Here is a 23,738-nt window from a genome sequence, read left to right on the forward strand (position 1 = left end):
TATTCTCCTCCCTGTAGGTTTAAAATAAAGAAAAGAAAAGGGAAAACAAAGAACCTGACAAACTGCTGGAAAATTAGGGTTTAAAATTTATGGCATCTTCTAAAATGGTACCTTGAAAGAATATACCAATTTCTCAGTATTATATGGAACTTTTATAAAAAAAAACAAAAAAAAAAACAAACCAAACCTAATATATTAATCATTGTTTTGATAAGCACATGCAAAAAAAAATGCAGATGGAGATTTAAGAAATCCTAAATAATAGGTAAATCAAAAAATCAAATCATGGAAAAAATAATTGTTTAAGAAAATAATGATGAAAGAACATACTAAAATTTCTAGGATTAGCAGGCTGCATATTTTTAAGTTTAGAAAAATAACATCTAAAATAAGTACAAAAGAAGAATTATTAGTAGAGGAAAAATAAATTAGAAAAGAAAATCCCTATAGAAACAATGAGTAAAACTTAACAAAATAGTTCTTTGAAAAGACCAGTAAAATAGATAACAATTTAATCTGATTTAAAAGGGCAGAAAATATATCAATTAATAGGAAAAGAGAAATTTGAAATTACAATAAAATGAATAAAAAAATAATCAGAATCCAAACAAAGAAAACAAAACAATAGAAGAAAAATCAAAAAATGTAAAATATACAATCAGAAGACTACGTTTATTTCTTAAATAACTCAAATCTCATAAAAAGAAGTACATCAAATAGAAAATGATAGAGGGAAAAAATATCTCCTGGTCCCAATGGATTTACAGCAGAATTCTTTCAATGCTTTAAAGAACAAATAGTATTCATACTCCAAATTCTCAAAAATTGAGAAAGTGTCCTGCCAAAATCCTTCTATACAACAAATATAGGCTTAATACCTGAATCATGGAAAGATTATATACAAAGGGCCAATATCATTAATGACTTATTGACTCAAAAATTTTAAGCAAAATGCTGTCAGAATACAGTGATTTATCCAAGAAATCAGTTATTGTGACCAAATTGGATTTAGATAAGAGATACAAAGATAGTTTAACATTAACAATTAAAATGACCATATTTAAAATCAAAATGTTCAAAACTACATTATCTCACATCTATTTGGATGTGTGATCTTAATGGATTTTTTTTAACAGTATTATCACATACCTTTCACAGCTATGTTAGATAGTCTTAACCAAACAAGATGCAGAGGCAAATTAGTAAAGATAAAAGATAACTTTGATTTCTTGAAACTGAAGAACTAATTGACAGATAAATGCATCTAGAGTAAGAAAGGAAGTAATTAAATGGAAAAGTCTTTTTTTTAATAAAATGTCTGTGTAATAGCCATTTCCCTTGAGATAAATTGTCAAAGGATAGGAACAAACTTTTCCCCAAAAAGAATGCAAAGTATTCACAACCACAAGAAAGAATGTTATATTAACTAATAATAAAGAAAAAGTCAAATAGAAAAAGCCCTGAGGTTTTACCTCACATTCTGCAAATGAAAGGAAACAAACAAAAAAAAAAAAAAAGGAAATAGTCATTGTTAGGAAGGAGAGTGACCCTAATACACAGTTGATGGAGCTGTCCAATGTTATAGCCATTTTGGAAAACAACTTGGAATCATACAAATAATGTAAGTAAACTGTCACTTTAAACTTTTAGAGATTTACAAGACATAAAATTTTAAGGAAACCATTGACAAAAAGGAAACCTTCCTCCCTCACATACACCAAAATATTTGTAGCAGCACTTTTTGTGAAGCAAAGAATTGAAAACAGTGCCCAGTGATTGGTGAATAGTTAAACAAATTGTAGTTTAAGAATATAATACTGCTGAGACTTAAGAAAATTTGTACATGGTGAATACAAAGAAGCCCAGAAAAATCTACAGGTACTGATAGAGAAGAAAGTAAATAGTTAAGAAACCAATATACTCAATATTGTTAGATAAATCAGATGGCCATTAAATTAGATTTATTCAAATTTTCCCTAAAAATCAGAATTAGGACCAATTGGTAAAAGTTTCATCAAGGCAAAGATAAATAATGAAAAATGAATCACAAAAAAATTCTCAATTACAGTTTTCTAAGTATGCCTCTGGAATTATCATATCCTAATAATTCCTTGTAAATTTGCAAACAAAGAGCATATGATTTCTTGGCTATGTTATAGAGTCATTTTTGTAGTAAAAATTAAAATAGCTAGTCATTGAGCTAGTCATTTCTCATTCTAAATTCTGTGTCTTTACATCTTCCAAGTGAAGGATCATTTGAAAGTGAAGGATTGTTTTCTCACCCCATGAAAAGTGTAAGAGAATTTTCCTGGCAGTTTATGTAAGATTGTTGTGCTTTTATTTGGAGTTGGAGGGATAGGGAACAGGGGACAGATTGAATATCTTATTAATGCTCTATTTCAGTGTTTTATTAACTTGAGTGCTTGCACTGGAATTGATGAACCATGTAAGTAAAACAAAACAAGCCATTTAGTGAGCATTCTAGAGTTTTCATGTAGTAGTAACATAAATCAGAGTGAATTGAGATGTCTCTTAAAAGAAGTTCTATGCTGCAGTTAATATCAGTTATACTGAGTCAAATAGAAAAATAATGGTTTTGTTAAATTCTGATTATTAATGAGAATACAAAAAGAAAGTCATCATCAAAAGTGATCATCAAAGGTGTTTTCCTTTGGCCATGGAGTGTGCTCATTGCAAATAATTGCATACAGGATGGATTCTCCATAACCAGGGAGATTTTGCAGAAGAGGATTTCTGATAATATTAAGCCAAGATAACAACCTGTGCATATGTAACTGGACGCACATTTTGTTGAAATTATCTGTCACAGACAATGCAGATGGAGGAACAGCATGGATTTGTATTCAAGAAAGCTACAGGTTCAAACCATGGTTCTGACATGTACTAGTTTTCAAGCTTAGGTAAGCCACTTTATGTGTCAGCCTAAATTTTCTCATTTGTAAAACAGGTAATTAGTAGTACTTGTAATACCTGTCTCACAAGTTTCATTGTAAAGAAAGCACTTGGAACACTTTAAAGCTCTCTTGAAATAAGTGTTAGGAGATTGGATAAACCTAGATAAACCTACTTAAAACTTTTATCAAGTGTTTACTATTTGCCAGACACTGTGATAAGCCTTGGAAGTATAAAAACAAGCCAGAAAGAAAAAGTTTATGTCCTCAAGGAGCTGACATTCTAGTGGAGGAAAGTTGATCCACAAAGAGGGAACTGGAAAAGGTGGCTAGTGCAGAAGGGGGAATTAGACTAAAGGCCATCTGGAGAATCTGGAACTAAGCTGAGGCTGATTAGTGATGAGCAAAGCTGACTGGGTAGTACTTCCTCAAATGGGAGGCTTATGAATTAAATCGAAAAGCCTTTGAGTGGAGGCATCTCAGCTTAAAAGGCCCCTTGAGACAGAGGTGGAAATGCCATCTGGGAGTTGGGATCTGGCTAAGTAAGCACTGCTGGTCCTTGGATTTAGTTGGAGAAGCAGTGGGCTAGATATATGGGGAGACTTGTATAGTCCTTTAAATGGTTTCACTCTGCTCCCCCAAAGAAAACCCATAATTTTACCAGAATTATTTTTAGGCAGTGTGATGGTATCATCACTTGGCAGATTTCATTAACCTGTCGGTGGCAGAGTCTTTTATAGAAGGCTCTAAGGAAAAAACAAGCACTCACAACAGAGTCATGAATCACCTCACTAGGGTTTCCTTCCACAGACGAAATTCACAGGTTCATCGGATTTAGGCAGCCATGTGGTCCAGTAGATAAATCCCAGCATCTGTAGTCAGGAAGATATGATCACATTCAACCTCAGATATGTTCTAGCTGTGAGAGCCTGGGCAAATTTCCTTATGTCTGCCTCAATTTCTTAAACTATAAAATGGGGATAGTAGACCTATCTCCTCAGGCTGTTGAAAAGATAAAGTGAGGTAATATTACTAAAGTGCTGTACAGATCTTAAAGTGCATGTCATATAAATGCTAATTATCATCATCACCATCATAAAAATTCTTCTGATGAGGCTACATAGTTGTAAGTTATAAAATATTATAATTTCTGAAGTAGAAAGCCTTTTGATAACTCAGAGTACAATGGAACAACCCTAGTTGTCATAATTTATCTTCATGTTATGATGACTTACCCCAAAGTAGTGGCTTAAGCTCTACTATCTAACACATAAATATGTTCTGTTTAGAAGAGGCCCTTGGTCATTATTAGACCTAGCATAGCACATAGCACATTGATTCACTGACAAAGAAAAGTATATAGAGTTCTAGGCTGGAATCAGGAAGACCTGAGAATACCATTGGACAAGGACATGGCAAACCGCTCCAGAATTCTTGCCAAGAAAAGCACCTGGACATTATTGTTGTGATTCGGTGCATGGAGCCCTGAATTTTTGATCCTGACTGAAGCCACACTTAGAATGATGGAGGCTAGTCAATATTCTATATTATGGACCAGTCTTTCCTTGGGGACCCAGAGTGAACTACTTTGTTTTGTCTTTTTGTTTTGTTTTGTTTATAGCCTCCCTTAATGGGCACATCTGCTGCCAAACTAAAGCCAGAAGGAAGTTTGAGGTTTCTGCATTGAGGCAATGCTTGAACCCTTAGCCACCTGGAAAGGCCTTCTAAATAAAAACTGCCTGGCTTCCTTTTTCAGTTAGGGAAAGTGAGCAGCACAGCAGGGATTTAAAACGCCTTCCAGCAATGGAACAGAAATCCCAGATCCCTGATGAAATTGGGCAACTTCTCAGATGCTTCCAAATGACATACATTTTATTATTCTGCTCAGCGTGTTGGAATGTCATGCAAACCCATACTTAAATGCTTTAGTTTGTCTTTTTAGATAATCAGTGTAATCAACACAAATGGGAAACACAGTCTTAGGAAATTTCTGTGGCCAGAAAATTCATCCACTGGTGTAGTCAGAGGTAGCTGGACACAATGGATAGATAGAACACTAGCAATGGAGCCACATGTTCAGTTGTTTTAGTCAAGTCCTAATCTTTGCAAGCAATTTGGGTCATTTTTATAGATGAGGAAACTGATATAAACAGGGTGAACTGATTTGTCCAAGATCCCACAGATAGTTAGTTTCTGAGACCAGATTTGAATTCTGGAAGAAGAGCCTTCCTGACTCCAAGCTTAAAGCTTTGTCCACTGCAGCACAGCCTAACTGTACAGAGTCTGGAATAACCCCATGGCAAGACACTTGATCTATTTGCCTCAGTTTCCTTAATTGTAAAATGAGTTATAACAATAATAACAATAGTAACTGTCTCAATTGAGATACTTGTCAAAATGCTTAACATAGTATCTTCCTATGGTAATACTTCTTGCTTCTCTTTCTGCCCCTATATCAAAGCCAAATGCATTCTAGATTTTTTCAATTAACCACATTCCTATACCTTTGTTAGCATGTATAAGTAGTTGACACTGTATTTTTCCCACAGTTTAAAAGGTGTCCAGTTTTATAAAAGAATCTCAAGTGCATTTTGTTGTTTACCTTTCTTTATCTTAACAACGGTTACCATATTTAGTGGTGTGGAGTTTTTTTATTTAGATTATGAGGTAGTTTGAATATTTTCCCTCAAAATTTGGAGTAACCTAGGAACATAGGAACCTTGTAGCAGAGGGTCAGGTGTTAATTTAAGGTCATGTAGTTAGCTACATAGTCTTGTGTGCTTTTTAATTCCACAGGGGCCTGATTGTGCCAAGGAGCAAAGGTGACTCCGATAGATGGCTTTACCATGTCTTATGCCTTTATGAAATTAACTTAATAAGTCTTTGGGTATGACGTTGGAGTCAGAAAAGCTGCTTCTTTTAGATTATGATGATATGGCTCTCCTATAAGATGTGATATCCTTATATGTGAAGCTTTTGTTGTTTTGCTTTCAAGTCTTTCTGAATGAAGTTGGTTCATATGATGACAGGTTTATCTGGCAGGTCTATCTTTATGAGTTTTATTGTTTTACATCAACATCATTTACACATTTATGTAGCATTTGAACATTTGGGAAGAGTTTTCTCACAACCTGAAGAAGTGGGTAGTGCAATGATGATGAGGTTCTTGACCCCTCCAGGATCCCACTTTGTGGGCATGTGTACATGCAGTCGCTCTCTCAGACACCTTCACTGGGGTGTTTAACTATGCTACCTGCGTCATTCAGGTCACACAAATCAAGTGATCAAACAGCTTAAGGGAGAGCAGGTGGCAAGAAAGCTCTCAATATAGACAATAGGATGCTTCCTTCTAATGTACCACACCATTAGAAAAGTAAGGGACACCTATAGGGAACTCCTGGAAACATTCTCTGGTTCACATGGAGAGAATACTGCTAGGCCAGAGAACATACATCAGACAGATAGACACGGGCACGGGCACAGTGCCAAAGATCTCTTTGCTAATCTCAATCTCTACCCGGATGCTTTCTGCTACAGTGGAGTTTTTGTCCTGCAAGGTTAGCAGTGTGTCAGCTTTTTAGTTTATGGGCCTTAGTCTATCCTCAGCTCTTTTGTGATGTAGATGCAGTCTGCTACCTAGTGTAGAAATCCTGAGGCAATTCGTAGTATGTTATTTTAATGATCTCTGTCTTCTGTTGCCTTTGGAGTTTTGGTCAGAAAATCCCTTTTATTTCCTGTAAAACACAGATTTTGTCTAACAGATCACTCTCAAGTTCTGCACTTAGCAAAACTTTTAACAGTTCATTCACCTTTTTCTCCCCTTCCTCTTCCCCTCACATCATGTGTAAAATCCAAAGGCTGACTTACATAGCCAAGACTCATAAAGATGCCTAAAAAAAGCTCTCTCCTTTTCACAAAGAACCAAGAACATTAAGGGATTTGCCTATTCTCACACAGTGTGAGCCTTGGTTCCAAATTCATTATTCCTTATCCTCTGCACACATCCCTAGCATTCATAGGTTTTAGATTTAGAGCTTGAACTTAACCAAGTAACACTTATTAAACTCCTGTTATGTGATAGGCACTCCACTAAGGTCTGGAGATGCAAAGAAAGGTAAGGGACAGTTCCTGCTCTCAAAAGAGCTCACAACTAATAATTGGAGAGATGGCATGCAAATAACTGTGTACTAAAGTTATATACAGGAGAGGGAAATCACTAAAGAATAATAGAAAAGGCCTTTTGCATAAGATGAGACTCCAGCTCAGCACATGAAGAAAGCTAGAGAGAATCAGAGGGGGAGAGCATTCTAGGTGTCGGAGATGCCCCAGGAAAACAGCACTTCAGATGGGGGATCTTCAGGGACAGAAATCCTCCCCACCATCTGCAAGGAGGCCAAGTGTCAGTGGCTCCCAGATTATATGTAAAAGAATATGGGATCATAAGGAGGACTTGAAAAGCCCAAACTATCCTGCAGAAGCTGATGAATGAGGAGCTGAGGAGGTTGTGTCTGCATGGGAGGCCAGAGTCCTGCTGGGAGCAGGTGAGGAGACCTCTAATGCTAGAAGAGAAAGATGGGGAATAGTCGGAAGCTCCCAAGGGAGCAGGAGGATGGGTCTGCCCTTCTGTAATGGTGCTTTGAAGGGGACTCGGTAATTAGATCCGTTTTAGAATCTGGAGAGACTTGGAGGTGGCCCAGTAATTCAAGTTCCAGGTTTGGAGTCAGGAAGACCAAAGTTCAGATTCAGCCTCAGACACTTTGTGACCTTTGGCAGGCTATTTAACCTCCTTAAGTTTTCTGCGGTGTTCAATGGGGATTGTAACTTACCTGAGTTGTTGTGAAGATCAAATCAGGCCATACTTGAAGCTAGGTTGGTGCTCTGTGAAGGGCGTGTGGTGCCACCTTGTAATGGTTCCTGGGAGATGTCCACGGGATGTGCATTTCAACCTGTCTCCTGGTCAGTAGGACCTTGGAAACTGGGGAGGACAGCAAAGAGAGGAGGCTTGGACTAGTAGGCACTGCTGTGGAGCCTAGGCCCAAACAGAACCTTGAGGGTGGCCCGGGACTAGGGCTGCAGAGAGGAAATTGGAAGAGGCACCAGGGGTGTTGCTGACCCCTTGCTGTTCTGGGGATGACAGACTCAAGGTGTCTCTGAAGCTTCAGCAGAGTCACCTGGGGGCCAGCACTCCTTCAGGTCTTCAGAGGCTGATGGGCACCTGTCAGAGTTAGGGGAGAGGGAATTCAGTGGATGGCAGTCTTCTAGAGAAGAATATACAAACTACATCCTGGGGAGAAGAAAGCCTTACAGCATTGTGATCAGGAAGGGACCCGGTGACCTTTGCACTGGCATTAGGGGAATCCGAAGCCAATTTGGATTAGTGCTGTTGCTCTCTGAGTTTGGGGCTCACACGAAGGAGATGGCGCGTTGTGGGTCGAGGTCACCGAGGAAAGAGCCCCTCAAGGGAGTGGTCAGTCAGTCACCGTACTAGAGACGCTCCTGGGTCAGGCCTGGAAAAGGGAGCCTGGCCGTGAATGACCCTTGGAGGCTGAGTTTGTAGAGCTCATATCAAAGGCGCGAGCCTCTGCTTTACCAAGATCGCTTTGGTTCTTGTGGGGAATCGGCCTCGCATCCCGGAGGATATTGTCGGGAGGAGGGCCTGGGGGTGGGGACGGGCAGGACCGAGAAGATGGGGCAGAGCTTATTTCCGAGAGGACTCTGCCCAGGAGAAGCAGGGAGGACTGCAGTGATCCCGGGAGAAGGGGCTGACGTGGACTGAAGCCGCTGGGGATGGGGAGAGATTAGTTTTTAACAGAAATAGGAAAATGGGAACAAAGTTTTAAAACTTGTTTTCCCTCCTCGGTAACTAAAAATGGGAGCGTTTCAGGTCCAGGTTCGTGTTTCCGTATAGTGTCATCTCCGATTCCTAGAGTAGTTCTGAAGTGCCAAGCTTTATCCGCAGCCGGCCTGGGTCCCAGCCAGGCTGCGCTGCACTCGGGGGTGGGGAACCTGGAAGGGAATAAGGACCCCCGAGCTCCCCGGGGGAGGGGGGTAGGCTGGACCCAACAGGAGGAGGCGGGCGAAGGCACTTAGGCTCGCTCCCCTCTCACTCGGGGCTCCCTGCCAGCTAATCTCGCTGCGAGAGCAGCTTTGCCGAGGGGCTCCGGGAACGTTAAAGTTTACTTCCTGGAGTCGGGAGGATGCTTCCACCGGCGTCCGCACCTTGGCTTCCCCCTTTTGCATTGGTCCGAGCGAAGTTTCCGAGGCGGAGGCTGTCCACGTGATCCCTGATCGGTCCCCGCTCCGTCTGGAGATGGGGGCGGGCCTAGATCCCGGCCGCGCGTGCGTTACCGCTGGAAAACTTTTGAGAAGTCTGTGCCCGGGAGTTCCAGCTGCTGCCGGGCCAGGGTGGCCGTGCGCGGCTGCTAGCCCTCCTGGGCTCGGGACTCCTGCACGTGGAGGGCGGGCCAGGGGCCGCCTTTGTTTGCGCGCCCTAGCCGGGCGCCGCGAGTCACGCCGCCGCCACCGCTGCCCTGGGACTCGTGCTGGAAGGGCCTCCCTCCGCACCTGGGACGCCCCATTAGCTCCAGTCTCCCAGCGCCGCCCCTTCCCCGCCCCCGCCGCCGCCGCCTCCCTGAGCTCCAGCTCCCCTGCCCTCGCTTCCCCCCGGCCGCCTGCGCTGCCCTCCGCTAGCCCGATCTCCCTCCCAACCCCCGGAGCGGCGGATGTCTGCTCCCCGCGCCCCGACGACCTCCCTGCTTATGTAAGCGACTCTGACCCAGGCGCCCGCCTGACCCCGCCGAGGATGCCGCCGCCGCCGCCCCCCGAGCCGCCCGAGCGGACCGCAAAAGGCGAGTGAGCCGACGGGCAGCGGCCGGCCCCCTGGCCTTGGCCTTGGGCGGGCACTTCGGGGGGGGGGGGCTCGGGCTGCCGATCCCCCCCGCCCCCGGAGAACAAGGTACTTCCTTCCTCCCTCTCTCCCCCCAACCCCGGCCCCTGTCCGCTCCCGGCACCTTCTTTGTCAAGAGACGGTCAGACTCTCGGGGAGAGCCTGGAGGGACGGACCAACCCTGGGGCAGCCGGACGGGACCCAAGGCCGTGCTCTTGGCCTTTGTTCACTCGGACCCCCGGGCCGCGGTCTCTGAACTCTGGGGCCCCGGGGCCTGGGGGAACTCGGGGTATTTCCGGTTACGTTGAGTGGCCGGCCTCCTGCCGGGTGGGGGGGCTCCCCGTGGGCCTCGTCGGTTCTGCTTTTTCTCATGTGAATGGAATGTGGAGCGGTGGAGCCTTGACAGGATGCGGCGGCCGGGGCGCTCCCCCACTGGGGCACTCCCGGTCAGGACTGGGGGGCCCGAGCGTTTCTTGTGCGGCTCCCAGACCACGGGCGTCCCAGGGCAGCCCCGCGCGGACGAGAGGGAGAAGTCCGTGCGTGGCCGATTCCTGGTGTCTTGGCACGCGCGCCCGGGCCCCCGGATCCGCGAACCGGTGCCTGCCGGCGAGTTGTTCGGGCATCCTGAGCAGCCGCTTGGGCTCTTCTGGGGGCGCTGCTCGCTTCTCGTGTGCAGCCGGGAGCCGTCGGAGCGGCTCTGGAGCCCGACTCGGAAGCGGACTCTGGGGTTAGACTTGGGGGCTTGCCTTGGTGGTTCCCATTCATTCCCAGCAGAATGCGTTTCGTTTCCGTTCTTGTTGCCTGCACTGCAGGCTTGCTAAGCGCTGTCAGGAAGTTTTAGAATTTCTATTTTTTTTTTTTTTAATGTTGAGATGCTTATTTAACAAGAAGGTTAGTAAGCACATTAGAAGTGTTTATTTGCAAACAAGTTGTATTTAAACAGTTTCCGAACTTTGTTTTTTATAGCATCCCATTTGTGAAAGATAGTGCATCTGACTAGTCTGCTATTTTTAACGATGAACGAGTAGATTGGCCATTAGTGGCAGTCGCAAAAATTTGAGGGATTTCTATTTTACAATTGTTTCCAATTACGGCATAGCTTGAGAATTATTATGTGGAGATAAAACTTTTTTCCTAGTGTGTCTATAAGTGACAGTGATTTAACTTGTGCCGTTACCTAGGATTGCTGCTTATTGAACATGATCCATAGAAGTTTCTGCTCAGAGAGAGTGTCATGTGTTGTTGCAGAATGTTTTTCAGATTAGAAAAAGATTAGGTCCCTGGGGAAAACGTAAACCACCTATATTACTTATGCAGCTAAAGAGGGGAGCACTGGGGCTTGGAAAGATAAAGTGGGGAATTTAATGTTGCTTCCCACCTCCTGCCTTTCAATTCTATTCATATAGATTATAATATATAAACTTTAGTCACTTGATATGTCCTTGTGAACATTTATGTTCACATTTGACCCAATAATGTGCTATTTATGGAGCAAATAGACCTTTGGAGTTTAAGATGTCTCCTAAGAACACACCTGGATTTGTTAGTACAAATTTAACAACTTGGGGGGGGGGAGTATGTGGAAAGGCAAGAAATGCTTCAGAAGCATGTTTGCTGAAGCTTGGTGGTGGGCAAAGAGAACATGCTGCCTGGACCTCCCTGAAGACCATGGAAGGAGACTCCTGCTTTGACATCCCTGAGTCTGGAGCAGAGTTCTGGGCACAAGGATGGAGTGTCTGTTCCCTTTTTGATATTGATTTTAAAAAATCAGCTGAGTTTGCTCAGGACACTGGTAAAATGACATTGTCCAAAACATTTGAGAGATTCTGAGGATCTTTTTTTTAGAATTATCCAAGCATTAACAATATGGCAAGATACTTTCTCATTTGTATTTCATAGTTTTCTAGGACACAGCTAACTTGTTAAGCTTGCATTTCCTTTGCATTCAAGTGTTTTGAACAGTACAGATTTTATCCATGAGATCAAATAAAAATGTCTCCTCCTGTTTGGTGGACCTTAAAGGTTAGGGTTGCCTTAATGCCAATACTTATTCTGAGAACAACCGAAGGTTTCAAAAAGGATTTTTTAATTGTTAGTGATTACCCCAAGTGCTAGTCAGAATTAAAACCGTAGCCTGTCATTTTGAAACCAATTCTCCCCAGTATCACTTTATTGGTTATGCGTTTAGGTCAGAGGTACTTTCCCCCTAATTTTTCTGTCAAAAACTGGAGAAAAACTGCCTTAAAAAAACTGAGAAAGGACAAATGGCTTTGTACCTTGAGGTATATCTCACTTGTGACATAGAGAGGTAGAAGTGTTTCACTGCATGATTTGTTCCCAGAATAATTTCCCAAAAGATTTCTCCATATGACTTAAATTAATTAAAAATGGGGAGTGTTTCTCCTTTCCAATTCTCTGTTTTGGCGGTTTTGGTGTCTATCAAAAGTCTATGAGAGGGTCGACTGACAATACCATTTTTATAATTCTAGAACATCTTCAGAGGGTTTTTGATGGGAAAAAAGAAAGGAGTTTTCAGCTTTACCCCCAAATTCATTGCTCCTGAACTGAGCTAGATGCTTCTTAAAAAGAGTAGGAAAACATCTTCCCACCTGCTTTTTTATATATTTATAATAATGTCCAAATAAAACAACTCAAGTCTGCCTTAAAATTTTACTCCTATCCCTGCTAACCCAGGGAAACAAATATTCTTACTTGGAAAAAATCAAAGTACTTCAGTTTTATTTTTCGAAAGAGTGGAGAAAAGGAAATGTAATGCAATGGGTGTTAAATGTTCTCTTTTCCCTTCCTTTCCTTATTCTCCATTTCCTCTCCACCTCCCCCCTCTTTATGGATGCATCTGGAATTCACTTTGGGTTGGGAGGGGGGTGGGGAGTTTGAAGCCTTTTGCATCCTGTCCATTAGAGAGCCTTTGGATGATTATTGGTGTAAATAAGCCAGAAATGTTTGTAAAACATTGGTTGAAGTTGTATCCGTTAATATAATAAGCTGATGTTCCGTAGGCTACAGTGATAATGAAGTTATCAAATTGTACTTCTACTGTTTGCTACCATTTTGGATATAAAATTTAGATAATCTGTTCTGTTTACACGTATTCTTTCTTTCTCTCCCCACACCCCAATAGGCCTTTGCTGGACAAAGTTCTACTACTTCAGTAGAATTCTTTGTGGATGAGTAGATTTTGTTAACTGAAGATATCGACTTTTTGCCCTATCAGGTAAGGAATCAAGATGACTTTAGTAACTAGTATGCCTTAGTATCTTAGGATATGAGAAAGTCAGATTCTCTATGGTTTATGTTTATGATCAGTCAGTTCTTGGAAAGTACAGGTTGGATATTACATATACTTTGTGATTGTCTCTTGAACCTTGGCTTTTGAAGAATTTGGAGAGGTTACTAAATGTCACTCATCAAGTGGTACACAGTTAAGTGGATCGTTTCATATACACACTATGAACTTTAAAACACAGAAGCTTTTGTTTTGAAATTATCTTTGATTAGCATAAATAATTAATTGCTTCTGCCTCTGATTTCAAATCTGTACTTAGGAAGCATTCCCAAATTGTTTATAGCTTCCTAATCTGTAATTTTTAATTAGAAAAGTTTTTTGGAAGCTTTTGTGTTTGTATAATACTCCTGGAAATAACCTATATACAAACCTGTAAGTAATGGTTTGTTTTTGTTTTTTATTCCTCTACATTTTTTGCCTTATGGTTCTAAAAATAATTCCAATTCTCTGTTTTGTCGGCTTTGGTTTTATGGTAAAGTTCCTACCAAAAGTCTATGAAAGGGTCGATTGACATTTCCATTTTCTGGAAAAATAACCCTGAATAAACATTAACTATTCTTAATATACTTATCAGTTCATCTGCAGATGTATTATCATTTATGTTGTCTGATGACATTGATATCTTTCATTTTAAAAACTTAAAAATTAAAATAATCCTCAGTATTTTCATTGTACGCAATTAGAGGAAGAATAATTATTTTACTGGAAGGATTTTGAAAAACTCAACTCAGGTGTCAAAACTCCTGCTCACCAGATAATTGATTTCATGATGTGATCACATGATTGCTTATGATTAAATGCCTGGGTATCTGGACTTACTGGATGGTACTTTTGTTGTTTATAAAGCCACTTAATACCTTGGGAATTAGATTAGTGAAATACTTCTGTTTGTTGTTAATTCATTCTCTACAAATAAATGAATGGTTCCCTCTGTACACATGTTATTTCCTATTTTGAAGTCTCACTTAAAGTATGTATTTTTCCCATTCTTCCCTTGAAGAGTTCAGTAAAAAGCTAGTTTTCTTTTGCTATTTGGGTGTTACTGAAATATACCCATAAAACCACACAAAGGCTGGAGGCAGTGTTGAATGAATGGGGGAGGAACCTTTCAGATGTCGTTTTTTTAACTTTTCATAGTTCTTGGTAAATGTTTCTCTTCCAACAGTGAAATATAGTTACTTTAAAGTTGGACCTTTGAAGGGTTCTCATCTTGAGAATGATTTGAGGGGAAGTGAAATAAGTAAAGAAAATGATCTGAAAATGAGGTCTTGCCAGGTGGCCTTTTATGTATGATTGTGATACTGATAAAAGAAAGCACTAAGCTCTCCCCTTTTTACATTTTTAAAATTAGGTTCACCTTCTACTCTAGATGGGTCATTTTTGGGTTTTTTGGTCTTTTGTTTGCTTGTTTTCTCAAAAGCACAAGAGCCAAAGTCTCTTTTATGTGATGTTGAAGGTCTAAGTATTTGTCTGTTTTATAAATTATTTCAACCACCCTGCCAATCTACATACGTCAGTGTCAGCCTCTGGACTTCCCTGAAAAGAGGACTGACTCACTTAATCTTTTAACCATTCTTTATTTCTCTTGTGATAAGAATTGATATTCTGAATGAGCTAGTCAACTAGTACTTACATTTTGTTGTACCGTGTTCTTCTATTGTAATTTTGTAATTTGTGAAGTTTTTAGAAGTGAAAGATGCCCTTGCATCTGCTGTGTTTCAGTGTTTACATTCAGGTTTTTTGAAAATCAGATTAAAACAAGAGAAGCTATTCTGTTAATATAATTCAAGTTTATATAGCACTTACTGGTTTACAGAAGGTTTTTAAACAATCCTCTGGTGCAAGGTGGTGGCCATATTTTGGAAGTGAATAAAAGTATTAATACACAGCCAAAGTAATACTTCTAAAATACCTTCTGAGGCTCTCTAATCATCGTACTATTTACCTAGACTTGTTATACTTAAAGTACATAGGGAAACACATCCCAAAATGTAAGGACTGTTTAAAAATTTCCAACATTAAATAGAACACAACTTTATGTCTCTCAGCAAATAGTCACATTTGAAATGATACATCTTTTCTGAGATCCGTCCAAATAAGATGTAACAGGCTACTATGTAAAGGAACAATTTCTAGGATCCAAGTGGTATGTGTAGTTTTATCCCAGAATATTGTTCTCACCACTTGTCCAAATATTACATTTAATAAATTCTTTGGCATCTTAAACATGCAGCTGTTACTGGCATGGATTGTGGTAAAGTGTCTTAACATTTCGACCTTAGGGCAGCTTCATGTGGTTAAAAGAAAGTTTTGACTTATTTAAGAAAGTGATAAGTTAGAAGTTTCCCTTATTTATTTCTGGTTTGGGGTTGTTTTTTTTTTTTTAAGTACTCAGTTGAATTTTATTGATTAAAGAGTTCCTTCTGAAGATACAGGTGACTGCCCATCCAGGCTTCCATTTCCATTTTGTGTGTTAATTTTTCCATGTTAAAAAAGCCTGCTGTCCAGGCTGCTGGAGGCCTTTTGGTTGTCTCCTGGCATTGTGAGGCTACCCTGTCTCCCGGTCACCACTTGTTGTTTGCCCCAGGACAGCCCATGCCATCTTCTCCCTATCCTAAACTTTCTTGCTGACTGATGATTCTACTTGGTCACATACCAGCATGGGTCTTACCATTGCTGTGTGTGTCTTATTCATGTGGCTTCTTAAAAAGCAGCCATATTCATATTGGAACCATGGTTCAATGTCCTTTTTGAGGCCAAGTCCAGCTTCCATATTTATATGGAAGTCTGTGGGGTACTCAGATGAGTGGTGTGATGGAAAGAATGCAGGATTAGAAAGGCCTTGAGTTCCCATTTTGCCTAATTGATTTATTAGCAGGATGAACCTAGGCAAGTTATTCTCAGCCTCATTTTCCCCATCTGTAAAGTGGGGATCAGAGCACCTCACTTTGTTAGGAGGTTCAAATGAGATAATTAATGTAAAGCCCTTTACAAAACTTCAAGCATTGTATGCCCATGCTAGTTATTTTCTGGTATGAGGAAGTGTCCAAAAAGTTCTAGTGAGTTAAAATGACTTTGTTATTCTGTTTACAATTGAGTGCCATTTAACGATTATATTTCAGATACATGGTAAATATCACTAATAATTTATTTTGAACCTGTTAAGATCCTTTGTAACAGATCTTGTTTTATTGCCCAGTAAGAAGAAATGATTCTTCTGGTTTTCGTACTGACCACCTTAAGGTCACTAGTTTGACTCCTGCCTCGATTAGTTCTGTCTTAGAGACTTCTCCATATGAAAGATATGTCTGGTTGAGTTAAAATAGTTGATTCATTCAGTTTTTAGACTGAGGAGTGGACAGAAACTACCATTAGAAGGACATATATTGAATGGAAATAAAATTAAACCACCTTTCTTGAGACCCTGTGGTACTGAAACATATTAATTAGGTTACTTTGAAATAGCCCGCCATGCTCTGTTTTCTGTGGGCATATAAATTCCTACTTCCTCCTTTTAGTTTTCCTGATTCTAGCTGGCAGCACTGACTGCTTCTTTGAAGTAGTGGGGGAAGGGAAAAGTACTGAGTAGGAGGGAACTCCAGTGTTTTTCAACTGGTCAGGGAGGGAAGGGGGGGGGAGGAAGGTCAGAAGGAAGACTACTTTTTTAACCAGTTTTTGAAAAATAATAATTTAACTTTGGATTATCTGGTTGTGTTTTTCATGGAAATACAGGTCAAAAATGTCAACCATTTAGACCTAGGTTTTCCATTTTGTTTTACGAAAAGTGATAATAGAATGGAAAGGTGTTTTTAGAGAGCTTTTCTTAAAATCTTCTGCTGTGTTTTCCAACCGGTTGCCAAATTTATACTTAGACCTTAGAGAGATTGGTTTTTATATTAAAGGAAATGTAAGAGATTACTTCTTAACCTGAAAGTTGAGGGCAGTTGAGCTGTTAAACTGCATTGGTCTGGCTTGTTTAGAATCTAATAGTGATCATAATTTAGAACCTGTCAGACACAGAACACAGGGCACAGAATCTTTGTTGCAAAGTATAAATATTACAGATTTTGCGAGATTTTTCCAACATTCATAGGTTCCAGTTGTTTGGTGAGTTTTAATTCCTAGAATCAGTATCACAACTCCTGGAACTATTTAAATACTACTTTTAGGGTGGTGAATCATAATGAACTCTAGTTGCTGCCTTTCAAGACGCTAGAGTTGGGATTAATACCAAAGAAAGGGAGACCATCCATTTCTTCTGTTGTCTTAATGATTTTGTAATGTTTTATTCTGTTTTCTCTGCATTTGGTTGGAATAAGATTTCTAGAAAGTTGAGGCAAAAAAAAAAGTATAGTAGTTGTCTGGGCCAAGTGGATATACCTCGAGTGAGTCAGATATTTATCTGGGTCCAACTTCCAAAGTCAAGGTCTTAAGCTGATAATGCCGTCTTTCAAGTTTGAGGCAATGAAACCTTTGGAATTGACTATGTGGATTACATAAATCTTCAAATGATGTTTTCAGAGTTTGAGCTAAACAATTTTACTATTTGTTGTTGTTCAGTTTGGGGTTTCCTTGGCAGATACTGGATTGGTTGGCCATTTCCTTCTCCTGCCCATTTTACAAATTAGAGGAGACTGAGGCAGACAGGGTGAAGTAACTTGCCCCAGGTCACCCAATCTAAGGCTGGATTTGAACTCAGGAAGAGGAGTCAGCCTGACCCCAGACCTGCTACTCTAGCCATAATAATGGCTATGTTTATATAGTGCTCACTGAGGCACTCTGCTAAGTACTTTACAATAATTATCTCATTTGACCTGAGCAACAACCTTGCAAGGTAGACGATCTTATCCTTCTTTTGGAGATGAGAAAACTGAGGCAAGCAGAAGTTAAATTACTTATACATCTAGTATACATCTGAAGTCAAATTGAAACTTGGGTCTTCCCAAGTCCAGCTCCCACACCTGATTGCTTCCAAAGTAGTTTCACTAGTCTTCAACACTGTCCAACCATGCACTCAGCTAAGATGCGTGTGTCCAAAGAAGTGATAAGAAGATAAATTGAGAAGGAAGAGGGCACTGAGCATTTAGAGTTGAGGTCAGCAAAGGCTTCCCATAGCCCAGAGTGCCTAAGCTTAAATCGAGTTTGAAAGTTTGTCAGCATTGAGTTAGCCAGCTTGTTTGCACAATTGACCACGGGGGCAGTGAGATGAAATTGGTTTTGAAAGGAAAATCATATTCAAACTGGACGTTCCTTTAAATAGGAAACTGAACATTTGAATTTTCTAGAGGCACTGGGGAGCCATTGAACGGTCAAAGATATATTTTTGGCAATTTATTGTGGAAGACTGGAGTGGAGAAAGACTGGAGGCAGAGAGAGCCCGTGGCCTCTCAGAGTAATCTAGGGGAGAAGCCATGAAAGCCTGAAATAGGGAGGCCTGTCATGTCATGGAACTTAGAGGATGAGACAAAGTAAAGTCCCCCTCTTAGGGGACTTGGTAGGGCTCCAAGGCCTCTAGTCCTGTGCCATCGTCACACAGATGATGTAACTTGGGTCTGGAGGGTTCCCAGGATAATAGATTTAGAATTTAGAGGTCAGTGAACCCAAGGGTTTTTAACCTTTTTTTTTCCTTTTCTCTATCTTATGGACCCCTTCTCAGAGTGGTTTTTAATTGCATTAAATTTTTGTGTGGTTATGTGTATAATTATAAAGGAAATATGGTTATCAGACTTTTTTTTTCCCCAGGGTCTCTCTCAGATCCCAGGTTAAAGTCCTGATCTTGTCTATACTGCACACCCTACATAACCCACAAGTAGTGGATAACAAAAATAGGATCTTAAACCCAAGGGCCCCAACTCCAGAGCTTGGACTATTTCCATCAAACTAAGCAAATTGATTTGTCCAAGCTTGCAAACATTAAGAGTCAGAAATGAGATTTGAATTCTTCTCCCGTGGCTAGTAGCTAGTGCTTTTTCCATTGTGCCCCTGGTGTGGTGATTGTTGGAGGAAGAAGAGAAATGAGTGTGATATTGAAGGGAGATTGAACAGTCTGGGAAGCCTCTAAGGTTGTGAGCCTGGATGTGTGAAAATGGGGGTTTCTGGAGAGCTTGGGGAGAAGGGAAATCCATTTTGGACAGATGAAGCTGTTCCAGTAGTCATTGGTAATGTGGGACTGGAGCTCCAGAAATAGATGAGAGCAGGATATGAAAGAGGAGAGCTTTCAGCAGTCTTCAATTCTTAGTTGACCCTGTTTGGGGTTTTCTTGGCAGATAACTGTAGTGGTCTGCCATTTTCTCCTCCAGCTTCTTTTCCAGTGAGGAAACTGAGGCAAATAGGGTGAAATGATTTGCCCAGGATCAGTACTAGTAAGGGTCTGAGGATGGATCTGAAGTCATGAAAAAGTCTCCTGACTCTAGGCCCCTCGGTGATCTTCTGAATGTACATATGTATGTAACAGTAATCAGGGCAGAAATAGAAGGCACCGGGAACTAAGCCTGTTCCCTGTCTCCTACATTCTGGAGGTCAGTTAAAGTACCTGCTGCCTTTATGCATCAGCTCTTGGTGTCTCAGTGGAGGAAAGGCAGGAACGGCCTCAGCTGGAAGTTCCCTGGACCCTGAGGGAGGGCACAGCAGCAGTCCTGGTGCTGCTCCTCTAGGGACTTGTTTTACGTGCGCACCAGACACACACGCCTCTATCTGCAAGTAGTGACGTAGTGTCTGCTGTGTTCAGGCACTGTGCCTGCCCAGTATCTGAGAGGCATCCCCACAGAGCTGACAAGTGGCTGTGGGAGGGCACAGTAGGGCATTTGTACAGGGTAGAGAAGGAGAAATCCCCGGACCAGCTGCGTGGGGACACAGTCAGTCCCACCAGCAGGAGAGCACCAGACTTACGTGTGTGGGGAGAGCTCTGCAGAGAGCAGGAGTGAAATCAGGAGGTCAGCATGAAGGATGGACCCTTGGTGACCCTTGGCTTTGGATTCCAACTCACATTATCGCTCACAAGGTTGTTTCTTGTCTAATGAATAGATTGGCCAGCCTACTGGTGGCTACTCTTCTGTGTGAACTTAGACAAGTCATGGATCTCTTGCATCTCAAATTTCTCTTGTAAATTGACGAGTTCAGCCTGTATACAATCTTCAGATTCCTCACAGCTCTAAATCTGTGGTCTTACCTTAAACACATTGAAATTTTCTTCAAAATTTCAGAGGATTCCCAAATAAATTTGGCCAAAATATACTGAAGAGTTACATAAAAAGTGCCTCTGTATGTCATTCAGCAGAATATTGTTTGAAAAATAAGTAGTCCTTCCTACCATTCTTTTCTATCTTGATTAAGGACAGTATTTTCAGAAATTAGTAGGAGTACCTCCTTTGTTTGTTTGTTTGTTTGTTTTTAATTCAAGAAAATAAATCTCATTTCTTGGTGGATTTCACCATTACCTATTTTTAAAGGTGTTCCCTATTTTACACCCAGAATAATATATGTTTGCAAATCAATAGATTGTTCTAAGTACTACTTAAAAAAAAAAAAAAAAAAAAAAAAAAAAAAAAAAAAAAAAAAAAGTTTAAACTGTCACAGTCTGGTTGACAAAGTTAGGATTAGACTTGCCACCATATATACATACATACATACATACACCTACCCACTTAAACACCTTAGTTTAGTTCCTGATAACAAATTACTATCTCCATTAATTTTACTATTAAAAAGAAGAAAAGTAGACCTCTTTTGACTTTCAAAAGCTGCTATGTTTCTTATTCTATTCCTTTAATAAAGTTCAGGTTCATAATGAAACTTTTCATTGAAGAACTACTCTAGGTATTACATAATCTTTAAAAATAAAAAGTGTGCAGTTACACAAGAAAAAAATACCAGTGATAGGCCACATTATTAGGTAAGTCAATTTGGGAGGCAAATGACATTTATATTCAAACTAATACCACATGTATTTATGTAAATCCTGGGAGGGAAATGTTCTAAGAAACAAAAATAAACCAAAAAACATAGGGCAGGTTTTGATATGTCAGGACATCACCGTGCAGCTTCTCTTCGCAATCTCACAACTGAGTCTTATCTCACTGACAGGAATGTTGGGGTCTTTAGAGTCCATTCTTTGTGGATTCATTTGTGGAGGACACAGGTGTCATTAAACAAAGAGTCTCTTTGGAGTCCTCGGGCCTATATCCTATTCTCACCTTGGACACTTCATACCTCTGGGTCCTTGGGCAAATCCACATCTGGAAAATAAGGGACTTTGGCTAGTCCTCTTCAAAGATTCCATCTGGCTCTCTGAATTCATATAATTGGCATTAACAGTTAGCAGCTGATAAGATGGTTGACATTTATATAAAACCTTAAGGTTTATAAAGGACTTGACTCTAAATCTGACACTAGGAGACAGAGAAAGAGAGAGAGAGAGCGTGTGAGTGAGTGTCCATGTGTTATTATCCTCATTTCACTTATGAGGAAACTTGAAGCTCAGAGAAGTCAATGCTTTGCCTGTGTGCCTTAGTATTCCTCCCATAATGCCGTACTACCTCTTGGATTTATACCAGATAAGTTATAGGGGAGGTCATTTGAAGTGAATGTGGTTACAGGAAGGACTCTAATTCACATCAGACCAGAAGGGTATAAAATTATTGAATTCCTCCTAAAACAGGGGACTAAAATCTAGCTTACTTGGGTTTTAGCAAAGCATTTAACAAGAAATGTTAATTAAATCTATTTTTGTGGGGAAAAATGAAGAGATAAAGGGCTACACAATCCTTAGAATGTTTTAATGAATGATGATAGATGGTAAGATCAGACTAACAAATTAGATTCCTTAAAAGTCTCTTATTTAATTCCCTCATCTCATAAGTCTAGAAACTTAGACTCGGACAGCTTTAAATGATTTGTCCAGAGTAAACTAGGCAATAACTGGCCCATATTGCCTCTTATTCAAGTTTACCAAGTACTTTACAACATGACCTCATTTCATCATGACAGTAACCTTCTGAGACAGCCACTGTGATGATCCAGATTATCCAGAGGAGAAACATTAAGGCTTGGCCAGCTGGTGGCTTGTCTGGTGTCAGCAGAGTCCGCAGGGTCTGAGAGCCAGTTTGGACTAAGACCATGCTGCCCCCAGGGCCACCGCTTTATCTCCTGTCTTGTGCCTGCCACTTATCCAAGGCCACTGGGAATTTCTGGAGAGATCTTGATGAATTAGAATTTTGAACCATTGGTTCTGGATAAGGTGTGGGTCAAATGAGATACTGTCTGTGAAGCACTCGGCCCAGTGCTGGCACCTAGTGAGTGCTGTGGAACAGGTCTTGCTTGTTCCTGTTGGGATATTTAGGGCCCTGCAGCCAAACAGCAGTTACACTGGAAGGATTTGAGAAGCAGTTTGGGCTGGGGATAGAGAGCTGTTGCCCTGGACACAGCACATCTCTAACTGAAGGTGGGCATCGTGAAATGATGACATGGTGTTGCTAAATGTTTGATTTGTGTGCCTGTATAACCAGGTCACATAACCGATCTCTGGGGCAAAAAGAGGTTGAGTGGGCAAAGTTCAAGGAGGCCGGGTCTAGGCTCCTTTCAAAGGCTAGACTTTGCTGAGAAAGTGCTGACCTGCATTTGAGAGTTTCCTGACCTGGAGGTTTCTGAGGCACTGAAATCACAGAGCCAGACCCAGTAGTTTGTATCCCAGAAAACCTAGAAACTCTTGCAAAAAGCTTTTTGCACCAGAAAACCCCGTGCTCTGAGAGAACCACACAGCCAGCTGGGTGTAGAGCCTGCACCTGAGGGTGTGCTATGGACTTGGTTCATCCGAAGTCTCTGGAGCAATGTGAGCTTTCAGCCACCACAGAGTAGGCTGTGCAGATTAGCTTCCTGTTCAGGAGGTTTGTGAGTAGTTTATACAGGAGATAGTTCACAAGAGCCTGAAGTAGTGCTGCAGCCTGGCATCCAGACAGTGTGGCAAGAGATACATAGCTCACAAGCGAAAGATGTCAGGAATGAGGGAGAAGGGAATTGTGGGAGACTTTGGGGAAGCGAGCCTGGGTGGCAGGAAGTAGGAGAGAGCCCTGGTTGTGTGAGCATAGAGCTCAGGACAGGGAGTAGGACTTAGGGTCCCAGATGTTTTTGGGAGCTATCGCTGTAGGAATCTGGGGAAAATTGAACCTGTGTGCACTGATGATGGTGAAGTGAGGGTGAGGGGACAGGATTAAGAGAGAGCTGTGAGAGGCCCACCTTGTGGGAACAAGGGGCCAGGGAGATGGCAAACCCCACCGCCACAGAATGAGGGAAAGGAGGATCCGCTGAGAGCAGTGTCTGTGGGGATGGAGCAGGAGAGAAAGAGCACATCAGTATCTGAAGCTGCTGAGAGATAATTGAGAAAAGCTCCCTGGAATTAGCAGCGAGAAGGCACTTGGATAATGCTTGAAAGGACCAAGAGGAAAGGCTGCCCAGCCTGACCTCGCTGACACTAGCCAAGTCATAGGCCTTGCCCAGTTAGCTCATCTGTAAGAAGTTTGATTCTTCTAACACATCATGGAGTTTTTGCAAAGATCAAATGAGATCATGCAGGTAAAGTGCCATCAGCCTAAAGCTGCTTGTAAATGTCAGTTTTTATTGTCATCCTCATTGTTAGTTC

The 23,738-nt window shown here is 41.2% G+C and overlaps 1 protein-coding gene and 1 long non-coding RNA gene across 11 annotated transcripts in view; one reads left to right on the top strand and one right to left on the bottom strand.

The window, feature by feature from the left end:
- Positions 1-23,738, top strand: part of JMJD1C (jumonji domain containing 1C) — a 175,019-nt gene that overhangs the window by 104,880 nt on the left and 46,401 nt on the right. For 9 of the 10 annotated variants that reach the window (XM_074296616.1, XM_074296619.1, XM_074296617.1 and 6 more), the window contains one exon: positions 12,941-13,033. The gene's annotated coding sequence lies outside the window, so the exon portion shown is untranslated. Of the gene's footprint in view, positions 1-9,563; positions 9,868-12,940; positions 13,034-23,738 lie in introns of those variants that run through there. The other variant, XM_074296621.1, reaches the window with a different exon arrangement.
- On the bottom strand, positions 656-9,463 carry LOC141558837 (uncharacterized). The gene is made up of 3 exons (XR_012487152.1): positions 8,218-9,463; positions 7,739-8,127; positions 656-3,784 (listed from the first exon to the last, which is right to left on the bottom strand). It is a non-coding gene; the product is annotated as an uncharacterized LOC141558837 (long non-coding RNA).

This window comes from Sminthopsis crassicaudata, chromosome 2 (assembly GCF_048593235.1).
Source record: "Sminthopsis crassicaudata isolate SCR6 chromosome 2, ASM4859323v1, whole genome shotgun sequence".
Classification (NCBI taxonomy): Eukaryota; Metazoa; Chordata; class Mammalia; order Dasyuromorphia; family Dasyuridae; genus Sminthopsis; species Sminthopsis crassicaudata.